Source organism: Ursus maritimus, unplaced genomic scaffold (genome assembly GCF_017311325.1).
Source record: "Ursus maritimus isolate PB19 unplaced genomic scaffold, ASM1731132v1 scaffold_34, whole genome shotgun sequence".
NCBI lineage: Eukaryota > Metazoa > Chordata > Mammalia > Carnivora > Ursidae > Ursus > Ursus maritimus.
Genome location: NW_024426008.1, coordinates 21,939,817 through 21,960,259, shown reverse-complemented (window position 1 = coordinate 21,960,259; position 20,443 = coordinate 21,939,817). Strand labels below are relative to the sequence as shown.

Sequence of the window (20,443 nt, the reverse complement as noted above, 5' to 3'; positions counted from 1 at the left end):
GGGGGGGGGGGGCAAGAGGTGGTGTTTTGTTGTTGTTGTTGTGCACTTGTGGGGCCTTGTTATGGGTTTTGTTATTTTTATCCTCGTACAACGGTGAACTTTTCCCACCGCCTATTCCCTTCATTTTTGCCCCTCTTTGCCTTGTGCTAAATGGGCTGCTCTGCTTTTGCCATCATCAGCTGCACGATTTCTTTTTTCTTTTAAAACTGTGTTTTCTTTGTGCTGCAAACAGTCTTAATATCCATTCAGCACTCTTCCCTCCCCCCCTTCTTTCCCCCCCACACCCCTTGCACACACATTGAAACCAGGGGCCTCTTCGCTGGGCTCTTTGCTGCACTGGAAAAGAGATTTTTAAAACAAGTCTCTCTCCTCTCTCTTTCTCTCTTTTTTGGGGTGTGTGTGTGTGTGTGCGCGCGCGCGTGTGTGCTTGTGATTTAAACCAGATGCAGGGCATCTGTGATACTTGGGTTAGTAGTTATTGACAGTGCTTTATCCTTCATGTGGAGATGGGAGGGGTAGTAGTGAGGTTCCATTTCACTTTGATGAACCTCCTTCCCCACAGTGGAGTGTTAACAATTTTCATTGTGGTTAGACTTTGTGTGTGATAAATAGGGAAAGGGCATAAGGAAGCTTTGTGAGAACTCAGTCTACAATGTTATTCGTGACAGTTGTAGTACTTTAAAGAGTTTTTTTTTTTTTCTTCATCTTCTCTGTTCGTTTTCCTTTGAGAGTTGAAATTGAAGTCAAGTTGTTCATAAAGAATGTATGAAGCTTCTCAACTTGAAACGTGTGTATATTTCACTTTCTTTGTGGTTGTTAAGATCTTAGGCATGTGTGTACTTAACATATTCTTTTTTGTTTACTTTTTGGTTTTCTTTGGACAGTGACTTAAACTTGCTGAGGAGAGAAAACTTTTTTTCTTTTTAACTCTGTCTTTTAAAAATATTTTTTTCTCTGTAGATTTGAATACTTATCAGTCCTCAAGTAGTAGGGCTCTTGGCTAGAGGTAACCCAATTTTACAGATCCTGTAAATTCGTTTTTCAGCCTAACGTTTAATTAATACATTATTAGTAAAGAGTTTAATAATGAATGTGTGTTAAAACAGATATAATGTGCTATTATATTTACACATATTGAAGTTTCCAATTTGGAATTTTAAAATACGTATTTAAACAGTCTTCTTTCTCACAGCAAACACATATTGATTTACCTAACGGAGCAGCCTGCTAATAATGTGACAGTATTAATTATTCTTGAGATTGTCAGTGAGCAGGTTGGGTAATTGTAATGCCATTAAGGCTAACATTTTGTAAAATAAGAGTTGGGGTTTTCAAAAAACTTTTCCTCTTTTGATTCATTTCCTTGTGATTGCTGTTTTGAGGATGAAAGAAGTCTTTCTCAGAGCACTCAAATTTCTTTATATTTATTCCCCAACCTGGGTTCCATGCAAATCTCTAATACTAACTTGTATTTTTTTTTTCTGTTCAGATGAGTGTCAAATGCCTGAACACTTTTGGATGGTGAAGTTCCTGGGTCCTATAAACTGTCTCTGAAGTTAATAGGAGTTTTGCTGTCTTGAGACAGTTTCAGACCTTATGCCATTTACATAATAGGTTTTCAGCTGAGTAGATTATATGCTTTAATGTTATGGTTTAATATTTTTATTTGCAGTGTCCAAGAACTTTTTTAAGGCATTTCACTCATTACAGTTATCTCAAGTTTTCCAAAATTTAGATTTTTCATTCACAAGTTGATCTGAGAACAGAACTTAAATTGAATTCTATTACTCATTTTTAAAAGCACATAGGTGGTGTAAAAGTTGCTGTTAGATTTGCTTTGGGCTCAAGTATGTCAGTGTTATTCATATGGATTGAGTAAATAGTCACCAGAAATACTAACGTAATGATAAATTTTAAAATTTAACACGAGGATGAATACTTAGCATTTAGTTCTTTCTGTTATATTTTCCTAGGAAGAACTATGTTATGTATTGGCGTTCTCCTGTGTTTTCAGTTTTCAGACTAATTAAAATCTGTGAAAGTGACCATGCTTTAAAACGAAAAGTATGAAGTAGGAGTTACTTATAATTTGTTTTGAATAGCTAAATATCTGTGATTCATTGTATGTCTTAATGCCTATCTGAATCTTTTGAGATTGTTTTGCCTGTGAATTTCACTAAATGGTGTAGGCATATTTATGTAGTACATTTACATGCATAAGATAGTATACTAAAATGCATTCCTAAAGTGCATCATTCTACAATGTTTCATTATATGTGGTAGTTTTGCCTAATTTAAAAAAATAATAGTATTTCTGTAGTATTCAGATAATCTCGTACTCAGGTACTCAAAAGGCTTATAGTTTATAAATTTAACATCCTTTAAACCTAAACAAATATTTTGTACCTTAAACAAATTGAGTGTGGTAAACTTTTTACCATTAGAAAATTAGCAGTTAAAAAATGAATGAATCATTAGTCAAGATAGATTCAATGTATTATGTAAATGATGATATGTTACTTTTTGATAACATTGTTTATTCTTGAGAAAGCTGATGTTGTGAGTGCTTTTCTCTAAACTTCCAACTTAAGAAATTAGTAGATGGAGTATGATTTTGCTGTTCAAATTTTAAATTGTAAGAGTGTGTGTGTGTGTGTGTGTGTGTGTGTGTGTGTGTGTTTAAAAGGGTGACTGTAGCATCATGTGTATGAGAAGAGTTAAACAAATTCTTTCCTGAACAGACTAATGGGAATGTTACTTTGTTCTTGGCATATATAGTGAGACTGTGTTACAAGGAATGAGAATACCAAAGAAGTAAGCTTTTAAATTGTGAAGAGTCTTCAAGGAAGTAAACCTTTAAATTAAAAAGAGTCTGCTAGTTGTTTGTTTGTTTTTATGCTGAACATTAGACAAAAATATTCTACTTCCAGTTACTTAAAAGAAAAAACAAAACAACTTAGTTTCCCTAATGGAGTCATTTCCTTTAACTGTTGGATATAGATTCCCAGTGGCCATGGCAAAACAGATTTTAAATGCCTCTCTGTTCACAGGTGCATAGTGTTCCCATATTTTGGAAATCCAAGATTAAGTGGATTTGACTAAATCTAGCTTGTTAGGGACAGATGGCCGCTTTAAACAGGTGTCACTTTCATTTCTAGTGCATTGTGTTGGGACTTCCATTGGTTCACAAAAGGGCTGTCTGAAGCAGGTGGCATCCTTTGCTTTTGTCCTTAGTGAAATATACTTTTGGAGTTAATTATTTTCCTAGGAAGTTTTCTTTCTTTCTTTTTTTTTTTTTATTTTTTTAAGTAGAAGTTTTGAACTCTTCAAATTAAGATTCATAATTAACATAACTTTTATTTCTGATTATTCTATTTTCAAGCTGTATAAGTTGTGAACCCTTTCATAAAACATCTTAAAAAATCTTAAAAGTAGTGGGAAATTCCATTTGAATCCAGAAAAAGTACTCGGGAGCACTTTACCAATCAGTCAAAATTATCTGAAGCAAAAAGCCAAGGAAGATTTAAATTAAGTGAAATTTGATTAACATGACACCTAACTTTGGCCATACCATCCTTAAGGAATTTTTTTTTGACAGCATTCTTTTAATTTGAATGATAAGCGTTGGAAACCAGTATTGTTTTTGTTCGTTATTTTAAATATTTTCAAATTAAAACATTTTTCTGACCTACTTCAATTGTTACTATGACATTTTTAGTGGTCTTTTTAAGCGAAAATTGTTTTTAAGCATTAATGTTTAAAAATATGTACCGGAGTAAATAAAAGAGTATCAACCTATTGATTTCTAAGGTTCATTTTTACTTTGGTTCTCTCCTTTTTTGTGGGAATTTTATACATCTTAGAACAGATGCACCAGAGGGTGCTATGCTGTTTGCAACATGAGATTATCATCACTAAAAATGTGAACTGATTAGAACTTTTATTTAAAGAAAAAATGTTAATTATATATGCATTCAAGCATCTAATAGCCTTATTTCTGTTGAGTTTAAATTTAATACGCTGTCTTAATTGGCAGTTTTGTACCAAAGTCTGTCTCTGTACTGGTATAATATGTATTAGCACAACATAAAATAATATCCAGATTGATACTTTGGCATAGTTTGAATGTCAGCATTCGTCCTTTAGGTGTATACATTGATTGTCTTCCTACGCAGGTATGTCAATCTCTGTCTCAAAAATTTAGGTTAACCTGAGAATCCTACTATTTCGACAGTATGGCTCTGTACTGCATAGATTGGGTATTGTTGGCACATAACAATATATTGTATATTCTTAAAATGTTTTTATATGGCATAATTAATGATATGCTTTTATAGTATGATTTTTTAAAACTACCTCAAAAGTATAAGTGGTAATAATAGTTGTCAGGCTAATTAAATCAACAACAATAATAATATTAAAAAATCGTCTGGAGAATTCAGTCCCCACTTGACGCTGTTGGAGCAGTCTTGTTTGACTATTAACTTTGGCTTTTATTACCTGAAAAGTTTTAGAATCTTTGCCTCACTCTGTGCTGTATACTTCCAAACTAGAAGTGGTTGGATATTGTTTTCTGTATCTGAGTATTTGTTGAGTGTGATTTTTTATGGAGAAGCATTGAATCCAATCTCTTGGGCTCTTCTTGCATCATTGACTTTTTCCTCCTTCTGCAGTATATACTCTAAAAGACAAATACTGAAACAGTGGTAGTCAGTGTCTTTCTCAAGTAAGATTAGAAAGATACAGTTGTATAAGTTTTTTTTTCCTCCAGATAACAGATTTATGGATTGATCTATACTGTTATCCCACGTTTAACTACAATCAGCAAAATGTGATATTTTTTATAAGTCCCTTTACAAGACCTAGTACTTCATGCGTTGGAATGTCACGAGTCAGAGATATCAATAGAGAATAACTGTTTTTAAACACTAGTTTTGTTAAAACAGGTGAGGCATTTTTCTTTTACAGTGTGGTCTTACAGTTTACCAGTTAGTTTCTGCCATTAAGATTTTTAAAGTATATGAGATTGTTTTAACACCTTTGTATTTGAAGTTTTATATTTCATATCAAGATACAGGAGGTACTTAATGAAAATAAATCAGTTAAAAATGGGAATATATCTCAAGTACCAAATAGGTATATGTTTTGTCCTTTAAATGGAGTGATGGGATAAGGATATTGGTTAAGAACACAGGCTTTAGGGTCAGGTTTCAGATGATCTTGCTAGCTGTGGGACCTTGGACAAGTTACTGAGCTTAACTTAGCTTCAGTTTTCTCGTCTGAGAAATAGGATCAACGTTACCTGCCCTACAGGGTTTTGTGCTTTGCTCAGTATATAATACTGAATACATGCTCAATACATGTTGATTCTTACTATGAGAGACTACTGACAAGATACCTTTTTAAATCTTTCTGCCATCTAAGAGTTCTTTTAAAATGTTTCTGATTATCTCCTCAGTGGGCCCTAAATTTTGAAAGATACTGCCCAGTGATCTACACTCATTAAATAACTAATCTCTCCTCCCCTACCTTTAAAAATAAAGATGTGAAGCTATTTAGATTACTGTGAAATTTGGATTACTATTTGATAACCAGTCTTGTTATTACACTGAATTAATAGCATGTTAGCCCAAAGTAATGTGTTAGTTTTACTCTGCAGCCCTATTATAATGGCATTCTTTTACTGCATTTGGACAAATCTCCTGGTCCAGGGAATCTCAGACTGAGAACTCATAATGCAACATTTCATAAACTCTTACAATTCCTATTGTCCATCTTGTCCAATTTATATTTTCCTTTTCACATCTGTTATACATGAATTCATTTGAAAGCATTTTGTGCCTTTTTTATAGACTTTATATAAAATGTAGTCATTAATATATAATGACAATAAATAGCTGTATAAAGACGAGTTCATCGAGGAATTATTCTACAGTTTTATAATGCACTGCTGAGAATTGTTGTTAAGAGTAGAAAAATGTGTGAGGTCACCACTTGTATACCTGTAGCAGTAAGTAATTTTGGGATAATTTGCCAACCCCGATCTTGGGGTATAGAGTAACCTTGGAATGTTATGCAGTAAAGCATAATGTGAAATTAGAGAGGAAAAATGTCATCTTTGGTGCTCTTTCTTTGGCTCTTGAAGATGTTTAAAGAAACAGTTGGCTGCTTTACTGTCTCTAACGTTGCTATCTAGTAATTTGCTATATATCTTTTTTTCTAAGCATTTTGACTGAGAATGATTTTTTTATCCATTTTAGAGTGATCTAGATTAGCTAGTCCTGATCTTTCTCAAACTGGAAATGTGATTTATACATATCCCAGTTGAAAGTTGACTCAAAACCGCGGGTCATCTTTTTTGCTGAAGCATTGTGTAATGCACGGCTTTCCTGCCTGTCTCTCTCATCTTACCTGTTCTCGTTCTCCCCACTCCTGCTAAGTGTTTAATTATATGATTCCTTTTACATTATTTTTATAGACAATTAGTTCCAATATATGAAGTAGCAGACTCTCAGCTCAGCCATCTCCTCCGCTTCTCTTTTTCCAGTGAATTTCACACCCATTTGAAAAGGAACTTTTGGGAAAAAAGCCAGGGACCATGACTTAGATGGCAAGGTTATACCATCATTATTTTCTTACAGGTTCTATCTGTCTGACTGCCCTCTTGAACAAATACGTATCCTTGTTCCACGAATGATGTAACCTGAGCACAGTTTTGCTCCAGGAGGCTCCTGTCCTAGTCCTGGCTAGGTACTTGCCTCTGGCTAAGCTCTTTAGTTTAAATCTCTCGTCTAGCCCCAAAATATTATGTTTGCACATCGCATATGTCTGCCCATTGCTGACTCTTAATCCCTATGTAATTCTTTCTCACTACTTTTATTAGACACCGTAATACCTGGTCAGTACTGCTTGCGTTTGCTTTGCTCGGCCAGGACGACCAGAGGTTCTTGATCCTTCCTATCGAGGCAAAAATGGGGACGGACTAGTTGGAGCTGAGCTCAGGAAAACTAAGAGTGAGGCAGTCATCTGAAAATGAAAGTGCATTAGCTGGTGAGAGGAGACAGATCCATGGGGAAGGAATGTGGATGGAGAGAGGAGAGCGCAAAGAGGGGGATGACAGAAAGAAGAGTCTTCAAAAGTGTGGGATAGAACAGAGAACCCAGGTCTGTTTAGGGACTCACTGTACCACTAACTGTAAAACCTTAGGCTGCTCACTTCAACCCTCCAGGTCTCAGTTTCTCTGTCTATAAAATGAAACAATAGGGCTCTGTGATCTCTCAAGCCCTCTGAGCACGAATAGTCTAGGATTCCATGGCAAGATTGGCACTGGGAAAAAAACATGATGATAACAGGGAGCCGGGAATTGGTGTTTCCTTGACCGATGGACTGAGAGGCTGGCATTTTGCTTGCCTATTCTTTCTTCTGCTAAGAACAACAGAGAAGGAAAACCCAGAGCCTGGGTCAAGCATAATGGCCGTACCTACGTCACAGTCTCAGAAGGTCCCACCATTTCAGTGGCCCCCATAGGGAGCTGTGGCCAAGTGCCCTGGTTTGCTCACCCACAGAATTAGCTGAGCCTCACAGCTTGAGCTCCTGCCGAGCCAGCTCCTCTCTGTCTGTGTGCCAGACAAGTGTCTGACAGTTGGGGCTCCTGCCTGTTGCTCACCGATGAGATATTTAAAACTGGACATAATTTCCCAAGTCTGTGGATAGGCAGTGTGACGGAGGGAGAGAGAGGGAAGGAGGGAGGGAGGAGAGGGGATAGCGTGAGCTCTCTCATCAGAAGCAGTAAAAGTTTAGGTTTCTGTTTATCTCATTTTTCAACATTTCTCCCCCAGTTATTATAGCCTTGACTTTTTCTTCTCTTCACGCTATTCAGCTGCTTTTGAAAAGAGCTAAAGTCCTGTCAAGGGGTTTGGGCAAGTGCCTTTGGATTACTTTGGGGCCCTGCTCTGGGAAACATTCCCCTCATCTACACTCGCTCGTATTCTCTGCTGTTTTTCCGTTGGTGATACTTACTGCTTTCTTCCCCTGAATATTATTAATACTTAAGTAAGCATTCTTTTTATTCAGGTTGGTGGCAGAAAAAATATTGTGTCTTTTGGTCAAGAAGTATGCCTTTTCATAAAATTTTACTTTAATGTCAATTTGGCAACTAGACTTCAAGATTTTAGAGCATCGCAGACTGCAGACGGAAGCATAGTTTGCATTAGTTCAAGATAAGTCTTAGGTTCTGCTGTATCTCACCTCTTTTACTGATCTAATAAGTGTACAGAAGATTAATAGATTGTAATTATTGTTGCTTTTAAAACTATTTTTGAACGATTGTTTTTTATTGATTTATATAAACATATTCAAGTGTCTGAACCGTGTCCAGATTCCAACACTTGATAGCTTTTCGTAATTTCAAATGTCATAACTATCATTCTTAAAAATGTATCAATCAACATAGTTTATTTTAATATGCAAAACCATTTTAGAAAGTCCTCGCTTATCACTTGTTTCTTTCTTCTGTGCTTTAGTTGCGGAACGGTGGGTGAGGAAGGTTCCTGGAGAGGCAGGAAGAAGAGATACATTTAGAAATCATATCCTGTTTTCATTGTTAAATACTAGTGTACTAAATACTTACCCAGCCGTTTTTTCCGGACTGTGAAGTTTTGGTGGGAGTGGGGTTTGAGGTGGGAACTGTGGACATGGGGAGGGGGAGACAGAAGTGACTCAGGTTTTCCAGTGTTTCTTCCACTTCTCTTTGCTTTTCAGCTGTCGTGTTGTGCAGAGTATACGTACTTTTGTGAGCACAGGGTCTTATTACTTTCTATTTATCAGTGATCCTTTTCTCCTTAAAGATTGCCTCTATCTGTATGTCTGTCCCTTGTGCATTAGTAGATGTGCAATCATCTTCTTCTAGGGAGCCAATATTGTGATTTGGTCATGCACAGGTTTTTAGGAAGATAGGCATAAAAGAAAGGAGTATTGCGAAAATCTGGTTTGTGTGCCACATAATGGAAATGATGTTTCCGATCCACCTCTCCACATTTTGCTTTGGGTAGATTGTTTTGTGAGTGTATTTTTTGCAATAGAACCTAGGTTGTCCCCCTCCTCCTATTTAGGCTGACATTTTAAAGAACCAAAGAGTATAATCTGTCACATCAGGCTTTTGCTGATTGGCATCTGATTATGTCTGATGACAGTCTTGGAGGTGAGTTTTAACGAAGTGTCAGTGTAAAGGTCATTAATAAAAAAACACATGAAAAGATACTATTCTAGTGGTCTTAAAATCACCTTTACCATTTTAAATGTACGGTATGTGTTTTGATGTGGCGTAATGAAAACCCAACAGGAAAAAACTAACACAGGCACAGATGAAGCTAGAATTCTTTGCTTTATAACAAGGTCATATTGCATGCTTCTAAGTGACATTTTAAAACATTTTGTTTAAAAAGTCATTTTATAGTTTTAGGGTGTACATACATTAAGAAAAATAGAATTTAGCTTATATATTGTGTTTTGTGTATATGTGTGTTTGTAGGTCTTTAGAAAGTCGTTTTAATGTATGTGTTGCTGGTGTTTCAGAACTTCGGTCAGTACGACATTTGCTCACTAGTTTTTGCATTATATGTATCTTGTAACAGTATTAGGAACCACTCTAGTGCTGTTCTCTTGAGGCAAAGAAAATTGAGGGAAATATTTGACTTAAGTTTTTTGAATGACCTTTGTGTGATTTGGGGAACAACTTTTAATAGTGCTGCACATTTTATGATGATTTTTAGAGGCTACCTTTAGTTAACAAAGGCCATAAATGCTGAAGTTGAATTCATTATAGTTAAAGACAAAAATTGTAAATCATTCCAATTATAGTAGATTAAGATATTATACTGCTGGATCAACATTTGATCTGTTCCTTTATTTTTAGAAGTCTGCCGAGTTTTGAAATTTAAAACCTTTTAAATAATGTTGAATGAGTAGCGCTCTATAATAGATGTGGATTTATATTTCAGCAAAGGTTTGAGAGCCATATGGCTTAGAAGTGAGGGGGGATTTTGTTTCTGAAATTGGAAGGTGATGCATTTTAATATTTTGCTTGGGTTAGACTCTCTTGAGCATTTATTAGTTTTGATAGAAATGCAAGTGACCAGGGACTGGAGATGTAGATCAGAGTATTGGTGAGAGGAGCTCCTTGTAGCCATCCTGAAACTTCACTCACCTCCAGTCCTGGTGCCCTGGATAAACTTTGACATAAAAGCTTCTGTCTTGGATAATATAAGTTTCTTATTCTGTTGTGTTTTTGTTAATTTTCATTGCTGTCTGGAATTTCCCAATCCCACAGCACAGTCTTGTGACGCATTATACGTGGGCTTTAGAAGTTCCAGTTTACCTTTTGGTTTATAAGCCTTAGAAAGAACGCCAGGAGATGCCACTCCATGCCCAGAACACCACGTTGATCTGAAGGAATAGGGTAAGAATGAGGGTGAATCAGGTAAATCTAAAATTTGATTCAAAAGCATGCCAGCAGAGGCCTCAGGTGAGTGGGTACATTTGTCTGTAAGCTTGTAGTTCTATGCCGTTGCCCTTTATTTTTGGATGAGGAATTAAAGGATTTATATCAGTTTGTATTTAGTGCCTGTACTATTTTGGTTAATTTAGGAATCCTGAAGACTCAGGGTTTCTTTGGGTTTTAAGGAGTATTTTGAAAGAAAAGAGAGAAATAAGATATTAGACCAAAATTACATATCCCCAGCTGTGTGGAAATATTTCTTAAGGTTTCAAGTTGTCGAGGGCTACAAAAATGACAGAGATGATATTTGGGAATCAAAAAGGATAAAAAGGAGATACTGAAAATGTAGTTAGATGAAATTAGTGGAGAATTTTAAAATAGAGATAAAAATAAAGTGGGTAAATCAGAGTTTGATTGGCGAGATTATTTGTTGGATGAACAGTCATTGTTTTTGCCTTACTGTGATTTTGACTAATAGGAGATGCTTGTACTTTGAAAATATTTATAGTATTTTGTTGAAAATATTTGTAATAAGGCTGTGGAACCTTTGACTGTTATTGTTTGGGATTTAACTTTTACTTAATGTTTTATATAGAAAAGCATTAAGTTGAGATGTTGCTTCGGAGTTTCCTTGTGTTATTTTATTATTAGAAAGTTTTATAATACTAGTATATGAAATATACAAAATTAATCAACGGGGATCTCATTAGCTTATCTGGTATCTAAAGCAGTTTACATTTGGGAAGCCAATATATAGTGGAAAACTGTATACCAGGGGTGCCTGGGTGGCTCAGTGGGTTAAGCATCTGCCTTCAGCTCAGGTCATGATCCCAGGGTCCTGGGATCGAGTTCCGCATTGGGCTCTCTGCTCAGCAGGGAATCTGCTTCTCCCTCTGCCTGCTGCTCTCCCCCCGACCCCCCATGCACTCACTGGTGCTCTCTCTCTCTCTCACTTGTCTTGCTCTATCTCAAATAAATAAATAAAACTGTATACTAAAAATGTATATATTCTTAAAACTTCCTTATTTTGGAACTTTTAAAACTTATATTGAAGTAGAGAGAACAGTATAATGAACTCCCACGTGCCGAACACATATATTTAACAATTAATACCTTCTATTCTTACAGCTATATAATTTGAAATATTTGTTTATTGAAATAAACTTGAATCCTGCCTTATTCTGTGTTTCTCTGAAAAATGTAATGGTAAGAAAGACTCAGTGGAGGCTTGAAACAGTGCTTACATTCTGTTTCAGACAGAACAGTTGAGAGTGATTGACCTTCATCAGTCCTCATGTCGTTTCTTCTCAGAATAACATTTCTAAATCAGGAAGTTTGTTCTCAGTTATTTGCTTAATAATTCCAGGCTCTCCCACTGGAAATCTGACCTGTCATTATAAAGGGAGTGAGCACAAGGACAGCAGCTCGTGGTTGCAGGACACAGGAAGACCGCTGTGTGAGGTGCACCTCTCAGAGGTGGAATGGTGTTAATCTTCTGGACCCTCTTCTCGTAACCTGTGTGTAGGTAGATTTGGAGGAACTGTTAGAGGCATTTGTAAGTTGCTCAGGGAAGAGAACCAACTGCTAAGATATTCCCTTCAAAGTTAGCAGCTCCGTTATGGGACATAATGGAATATAAAGGAAGAGACATCCATTGGCGAGAGCTAATATACTGGTTAACTTAGGCCACCATTCAAAGCAGTTTAATGTCTTCTGATTCACTGCCTCAGGGAATGAGGAGGGTTCCTTAGTTTATTTGACTGAGGTCAGGTATGAGAGAAGCTTATTTTCTAATGCTAGAGTCTATAGCAAAAAAAATCCATTATTCATGTTGGAAATTATTCTGTAATGAGCAGACTAATATGTATAACAAACAATGATTAATGGCATTTTAATAAACAACACAAAATGTAGACCTAAATCTCTTTATTTGAAAGCTGATGTTTTCGTTTTGTTTAAATTTAATTAAATGAATAAGGTATGAAGAAGTAAATTCATTACATTAAGTAAGGCCTGCATTTTTTTGGATATGTAACTTTAATTGCTAAACTTCTGTCTGATCCAAAAGGTTCCATAGAGGGGCACCGGCGTGGCTCAGTTGGTTAAGCATCCAACTCTTGATTTCTGCTCAGGTCATGGTGTCAAGGTTGTAAGATTGAGCCCCGCATTGGGCTCTGTGCTGGGTGTGGAGCCTGCTTAAGATTCCTTCTTTCCCTCTCCCTCTGCCCTCCCCCTCTTTTTCTTCCCTCTCTTAAAAGACGAAAGGTTCCATAGAAATGTATGTGACTTAATACAATATATTGGCAGTCTTTTAAAATATTTCTGCTCCAGGTGACTACTAGCCAGTCATAATGGTAACGTGATATAAAACATCCCAAGTGATGCACTAATTAAATGATCTTATCCCATAACTAAACTACCATTTCTTTTCTCAAAGGGTTATAGTTAATTCTTTCTGCCATTAAGAAACATCTTAAGTTATAGATTCTAATAACATTTAAATTATTAGATTCTCATATATTGAAGCTTTCCAAAAGTAGACAGAAGGTGTGATGTATACAAGAGAATGCAAATTACAAAGCTTAATCAGCCAGTGTTTGAACGAAACATAGACGTAACCCTGCAAAACTAATGATGGAGTACATGTTAATTTCACTCGTACTTACACAGATTTTATTATGAATTTAATGCAACATCAGTGTAAACATTATTTCTAATAACGTTTTCTGTGCTTTTTAGATACCTCAGAATCAAAGTATAATTTTATTTGGCTTTTTATTATTTTACATTCAATATAGTGTCAGTAAAAGCACTGGTAATTTTATTCTGGCATTTAAAAGTTTTTAAAAAAAATGTGACTACTCTATTTATGTCCTATGACGTAATTTAAAAATAAGCCATTTCTAACGTGAAAAATGTAATATTGGTCCACTTACTCTATATTGGAGTAACTCCCCAAGAGCAAACAACTTAATATTCTAATTTGGAAGAGCACCATGTACAGAAAAGCTTTATCCAAGAATTGTTATTTCAGAACTTGACCCTGTTAAGCTTTTGGGTCTGGAGCTGGAACCTCAAACCCCCTATGATAAGTGTCTTCCTCCTTCGGGCTCAACTTCAGCCTCTCTCCCTGTTTCTGCTGAACTTTCTCCTGCCTTATTCTTCTGCCCCTCTAGTATGTCTGGCTCTGCACAGCTGACCAAAGGGGGCATCCAGGGTGCTTAGGGGAGAGATTCAAGAGGTAAAAAAGTCTGTCACTAGAGCTACACACATGCTTCCAAATGGCACAAACATGTGGGATTCCAGTAGACATAATTAGGATGTTTTATTTTAGAATCAGAATTTTTAAGTTGGAACAGACTTTAGAGGTTATGTAGGCCGACCCCCCTCCCCACGCTCCATGTTTATTTTATCTTTTTGTAGGAAAAGCAAATTAAAGTTTTATCATCCTGTAAGGTTTGAATAAATATCTTAATTTTTTATTATTTCCAACTGTAAGTTTTGGCATACAGATCATTCTTTAGTTGCTTTGTTTTAGAATGACATAGAAATCAAATTTTAAAATATTTTTCAAATCATAAATAGGCTGTATATTAAGGGGAAATACCGTATTTGCTGGATTTTTAAAAACAGAATGTTATGTATGTTTGGATTTCTCCTTACTGGGTGTTAGTGATGTATGTCGTAATCAGTGTATTCGTGTAAATAATTCTCACACTGGGCTTGCGCCTCTACTTTTTTTGATGAGGGTAACGGTGGTACTAATCATTCTAAAGATCATTGTAAAAACCCAGCGAATTATTAATTTTAATAACTGAAACATTTGTTCCTGTAGGTCACTCATACAGAACAGAAGTAAAATGTTGGCAGCTGATGTCGGTGGTACAAGCTGAGACTTGCCCGGCTGGGCTTTAAAGGTGTTGCAGTGCTCAGTAAGAGAAGCAGCAGAATGAGAATGTGAAGGGACTGTCCTTTATTCCATAGCAACCAGAAGCGGCAGCAGCAGTCATGCTATTGTATGACTTCTTATTTCCTTAATCTGAATTTTTGGAAGGATATGTTGTTTACTGATTAATAGTAGGAGACTGGCAGGAATAAGTAATTACCAAGATTTTGTCTTATTTTATCGTGTGTGTGTGTGTGTGTGATGTAAGTAAATCTGTGAGCTCACACTTGAACGTAGTTTTGGTGTCCTATTTTGTGATAAAGATGCATAATCTGACTGCTAACCCAGTTAATCACTGAAACCATCCATCCAAGACAGACCAAGAAAATGACAAATAACTGAACTTTCTAGCAGCAACCTGATGCTCTTACCAGCCTCATTTGTGGCACCAAATCTGAAAGGATACATATATATAAAACAGGAGTAGGTTTCCTATAGGGGAAAACCATTTGTCATTTGCTCTTAACAAGGTAAGTCCCCATGGACAAACCTTTCTTGTAAAACTGTTCCCTTTGGATTTATCTTCACCTTCAATAAAAAGAGATATGATAAACAAAGGTATGATGAAATATTAGTTAGCTCTTGCATTTTTGCCTAAGAGTTCCTCATTCTTAGTCTTTATGATTTCTTTTTTTAAATGTAATGCTGCAGTTTCATCTGAGTTGAGAGACTCAGTACGATGCATTAAATTGAATTTGCTTTATATTAAATGAAGAAAAGGGCTTTTTTTGCGGGAGGTGGAGATCTAAATCATTTACTTTAGAGTGAACCGGATTCCTGATCTGCCAACGTACCTACTGGTTGGGAGGAAAACTACAAATATTTAGAGTGTAATTCAGATGAAAAGAGAGTGCTAGATTCTTGGAAGTCTTAACCTGAAACTTGAATGTAGAGATTCAGTTACTGTAGTACCTAAATACTAGGCTGCTGTGTTTGTTGGCTAGACAGAGGAGGAATCTAAAACATGGAATATATTCTTAATATTTTATGAATTTATAATCTGGATAAAATTTTTACTGGAAGTGGCTCTAAATATGGATTGATAGAATCCTCTACAAAGAAGGTGCTTGGGATGTTTTCAAGTAGCCCAGAGTTTTATGTTTCTTCGGGTCAGTATATTTTAGGGTTCCTCATTGCCTACAGTGCAAAATCATTTATTCACTGAGTGCCGTGAAGCCATGGTTGTGCCGTTAGGAAGCTTACGGTCCAGTGTACGTCCTCACACTCACACTCACACTCACCGCTCCGCTCTGTAGCTTCTCTTTCCTGGCCCCGGCTGGTGTGTGGGTGTTGCGTAATTGGATAGGAGCAGGAACTTCAGAATGCGCAGTCCTAGGTTTGAATTTCAGCTCTGCTACTGATGCGTAGTTTCAGCTTAGGCAGATTACTCAAACTGTGTGAAATAGGGCTAATAAGATCCACCTTCGAAGATTGTTTTAAAGATTCCACCGTAGGACACAGGCACGCGGCGCTGCGTCTGACACGTCCGTGCTCAGTACATGGCAGTTGCTGCTACCCCCCTACGGTCACCTGGATTCTGCCTGGTCATTTCTCTATAACTTAAGTCTCGTCCTTTATTCTGCTTAGAATAGGTTTCCCACCTGAGTTAAATTCATCTTTCCTAAATTAGAGTGGTTCCTAACTTGATGAGTTCACTTCTACTGAATGTCTTACCCTGCTACTGATTGGGAATTGTGATTTATATTTTATTATAAATAGTCGATCTTTCCAAATTGTAAGCTTCCTGAAGGCAGAAGACTACACGGTAGTTTCTTTAACTCAGCACAAAACCCAATGTCCTTTCCTAGTAGAAGTAATCAGTGAGTGATTATTAAACCTCAGATTATCTTCATCTCTAATCAAATTAGAGAAAACAGGCTTAACCATTTAATGATTTTGTCTAGCCCTGATTTTATAATGACCAGAGCAATGCATTTTTTTAAAATTCCAAGTGGATTTGTTTCCTATTTTTTAGAAATGGATTTAAAGGCATAAATTAATGAATTTCGGATATTTCTACAAATGCAGCATCATCTTATAGTAGATTTCGGCTGACCTTCAGTCTCTTTTTCTTTTACCTTTTCAAAGTGTGTATATATGAATTTCATTCTTGTACGTTTGTGTGTGTGTGTGTATGAAATTTTAGACTTGCTTGGGATTTCCTTAGTGTCTGATAAAACCAATTTCTTAGTTTCAGAAGTTGGTGAGTGGCTTTTAGGATCCAGTACCTTCTTCCTTTTTTCTGGTTGTGGCAGGACCTGGGAATTCCTAATGCTGCTTGTTATGGGAGAAACATGGTGGGGGGCATTATGAGAACTTTGTATATTGGGGGGGCTACTTGGAATACCCCAAACCTCTTGAGTTTCACCTTTTGCTACCTAACTTCACTGTTCCTGTTGGGATGTCAAAAGTGCAGAATCAGGACTTGAGTTCCAAGCTCACCCCAAGGCAGCTGGTGGCATCAGAATGTTATTATTACAGTAGTTAGATCTATGGCTGTGTTTGTGATACTCCACTAAGGGTTGCTCTGTTGTAAGGTAGGGTTATTTGTTTGAATATCTACTACAGAGACTTTCCCCTGGAAAATCTTTGTTTTTATATGAACTGTCATTTACAAATCTATCCAGTCCTCTTTTTAATCTGTATACTTTAATTCATTACCATCTCGAGTTGATGAGTTTGGTGAATTTACTACCAGTTGTGAAGTCATCTCACCCTCTCTTCAGACTCAAGGGGTTCCCTTCAATTTCTGGAATCAGTTTAGGGGTGCAAGCTCAGTTTCACTTTTTGTATTCATCCATTTATTCATTGAGCAAATATTGGCACACGCAGTGCGGGCCGAGCAGTGGACCGCTGTGGAGGAAACAGCAGTGAGCACGCTTGCACTCACATCCCTGGCGATGAGGGAGAGGAGACGTAAATGAGTATCATAGTAGATGGTTGTAAATGCTGTGGAGAAAAAGAAAGGAAGAGGGGTAGTAAGGTAGGTGATGAGGGGATTGCAGTTTTAAATAGGAAGCTTGGGAAAACCTTACAGAGAACAAAATCTGACAGAAGTAGATTTTGTATATTTCTTCAAACATGGCTTTATACATTTATAATATTGACTGCCTTCTGTGTTAAAGAGTTCTTATTGCTTATATCTGTCTTTGTATAGGACTTTTCCTTCTGTGTTTCTCTTTTTTTTTTGCCTTTTATTATTTTTATATGCCTTTCCCTGAACACGTAGCCTTTTTACTTCTGCATTCTTTTGAGGTATATTGACTAAAACTGTGGTTTTCTAGAAGGAAACAAGCAGATTAAGAGACTCTTTCAAAAACGACATTTAGTTTGGTTTAGTTTTTTACTTGAGGGGGAAGGGATGTTACCCTGCTTCCAAGTTTGGAGTCTTCTAAAACGCCTGTAACTATCACCAAAATACGTTCGTAAAGAATTGGAAAGAATCGACATGTGAACTATTAAAAGTAAAAAAATCGCAATTAATAGGCAACTAGAAATTAGAATTAGCCAGGTGGCTGGTTTTGTTGGTTATGCCCTCAGTTTGCCTGTGTGGCTCATTGAAACCGAAGGAAGAAACTGCATATGGGCGGCTCCTGTGCTCAGACGCTCTTCCGTGTCCCCGAGCTGGCGTGTCACTGCTCATATGGCATAGCTATCTGTCATTATTTAGTCATTTTTAATCATGGATTTATGAACTGAACTTACTTGCAAGATTTTGTATATGCATAAAGACATAAATGAGAGGTTATTTAGATAAATAAAAGTTACTAATGGAAGCAAGTTGTCTAGAATTCTGTTATTTTGACAAATAGATTGTCATGCTGATATTTTTAGAATGAGATTTTCAGTGTACTAATGTCAAAATCATATTTTCCATTTCAGTTCAGTGTCACAAATTCAGCATTATGTGCCTGTCATCCATTATGAAATGTACAGTTTGACAGTATTTGAGGCTATTGTACTGTATCGCAATACTTCACAGATGGTACAAAATATATAATATAATGTAATCTAATCTAATCTAAGGGTGTTTTTAACATATTCAATTTGAGGAAGTAGAAATTGCTGTGGAACCTTAAACAAAAATTATCTTTCTCTGTTTGAACTTACGTGATTATAGATATATTTATTTCGAATCCTAGGTTCTGTCCTGAAAGGCTGGTTAAAATATTATACTTGCAGATATACCCAGGCATTCGAGTCTGAAGTGAGTCAGATGTGCCCACATTTTAGCAACCCGTAGGCCAGAGTTTGTTGAACTTGAGTGCCTGGTATTTCTACCATTAAAAATACAAATACATAAAAAATTAAAGAAGCTAAATTTAGTATCATCCCTTGTCTGTACCGCCACCATGTCTATGAAAAAATGTGTGAGCAAGCCTACTATCCCATCTATCTCCCCTCTCTTTTTTATTAAGGAAAAATCTAAATGTAGACAAACATAGAACAGAATTCGCATGTATCCACCACTCTGCTTTGCTAGTTAACGACTCGTGGTTAATCTTGCCTCAGCTATACCTCATTACTCCCCACCTACCTTGTTAGTATTTCCCTCACTTTTTACCTGTGGGGAGAGACGCCGTGCGGAAGGAGACTGAGGCTTAGCTCTCAGATTGTCAGTCTACTGCTCTGCTTTGCCACGTCCTGTCATCCTGCCTCATGGACGGAGGGATGGATGAAAAGAGGAAAGGTTACTTTTCAAACAAGTATCATTTTAAAAATTCTGAATTGTGACATTTTATATTTCTGGTCTCAGATTTTGGGTTGGAATTAAATCTAAATCTTCCAAATTTAGCATAGACCCCACAAAGTTAGTTTGCTAGGGCTCTTTGAGAGCATAACATTTATCTCTTTATTAAGATAATTTAGTTTCTTTTTAGGTTTTCTAATGATTTTCTGTGTATTTGTCCCCCCCCCCCGCCCCAAACTGTGAAACATGTGTCTTTGAAGTTTTTGGAATTTATAATGTGATACAACTGAAACTGTCCCTCAGATTTATGGGACGTACCTCAAGATACCTTGTTTTCGGTATCCTTAGTTATACATTTCAGAAATCACATGATCCAGTACTGTAACTTTTTTTCAGTTGGCCCAATACCTTTTTTCAAATTTTTTAATGTATAAAAGTGAGTAGTAGTAGGTAAAGAGTGAAAGTGGTTTTTAAGAAGTTTTAAAATATGTTTTTAACTGATACCACTCTTCTAATCAGGTGTTTATGTGACATTCCTTTTATACACTTTAATATTAAAAAAAACTTCTTCCTTTTGACTTTGGCTAAAGAAATTATAGAAATATGAAAAAATGCATTTTGGGAAATATTCTGTCAGCAGGAAGGAGCAATAATGTTACATTTATGGCTGTCATTATGATTTCTTTTTGTAATTGGTAAGATATGGTACTGAAAAGAATAACCTATAATCATTGGTTATCTACCCTAATTATGTGGTTTATCAAAGAACCTACAATTCTTGACAAAAAGTTTATGAAATTTAAAATTCGGAATTCAATAAATATTCAACATTTATGGAGGATCTTTGGATTTTTTTTTTTCTTTTGGAAGGTGGTGGGTGTGGGGAAATCAAATGTGATAGGGTGTTGCAAATCGTAGAAAACTGGTCTGTGCAAAAAAGAGGCTTGATTCCATGGATGGATACATTATTCTCTAGAGTTACATACTCCTGTGGTTTCTCTTAAGTATGCCACGCTTTATAATTATTGCAGCTTTGTGATTTTAAAGACATAAAATACCAATAAATACCGGAAGGCTCTTTCCAATTACACTTCCGTGATGGGACATCCATTCTCATTTTTAAAATTTTTATTCTCTGTTTTGCCCCATTGCCTTTTAGTTAATAGTGCCTGACAGGATTCTGAGTATTAAGGTAGGCAGTTGAGAACTTTGATTCTTTCAGAACAGATTCTTCTAGGATGATTTAACTACGCTTGTCTAGCAGCTGACCAAGTAGTAAATCGCTGCTTTAAAAATGCGCACGTTTGCCCAA

General features: G+C 36.3%; 1 protein-coding gene across 2 annotated transcripts in view; it reads left to right on the top strand.

Moving 5' to 3' along the window:
• RFX3 (regulatory factor X3) overlaps nucleotides 1–20,443 on the top strand; it is a 285,719-nt gene that overhangs the window by 1,444 nt on the left and 263,832 nt on the right. The window lies entirely within an intron of this gene.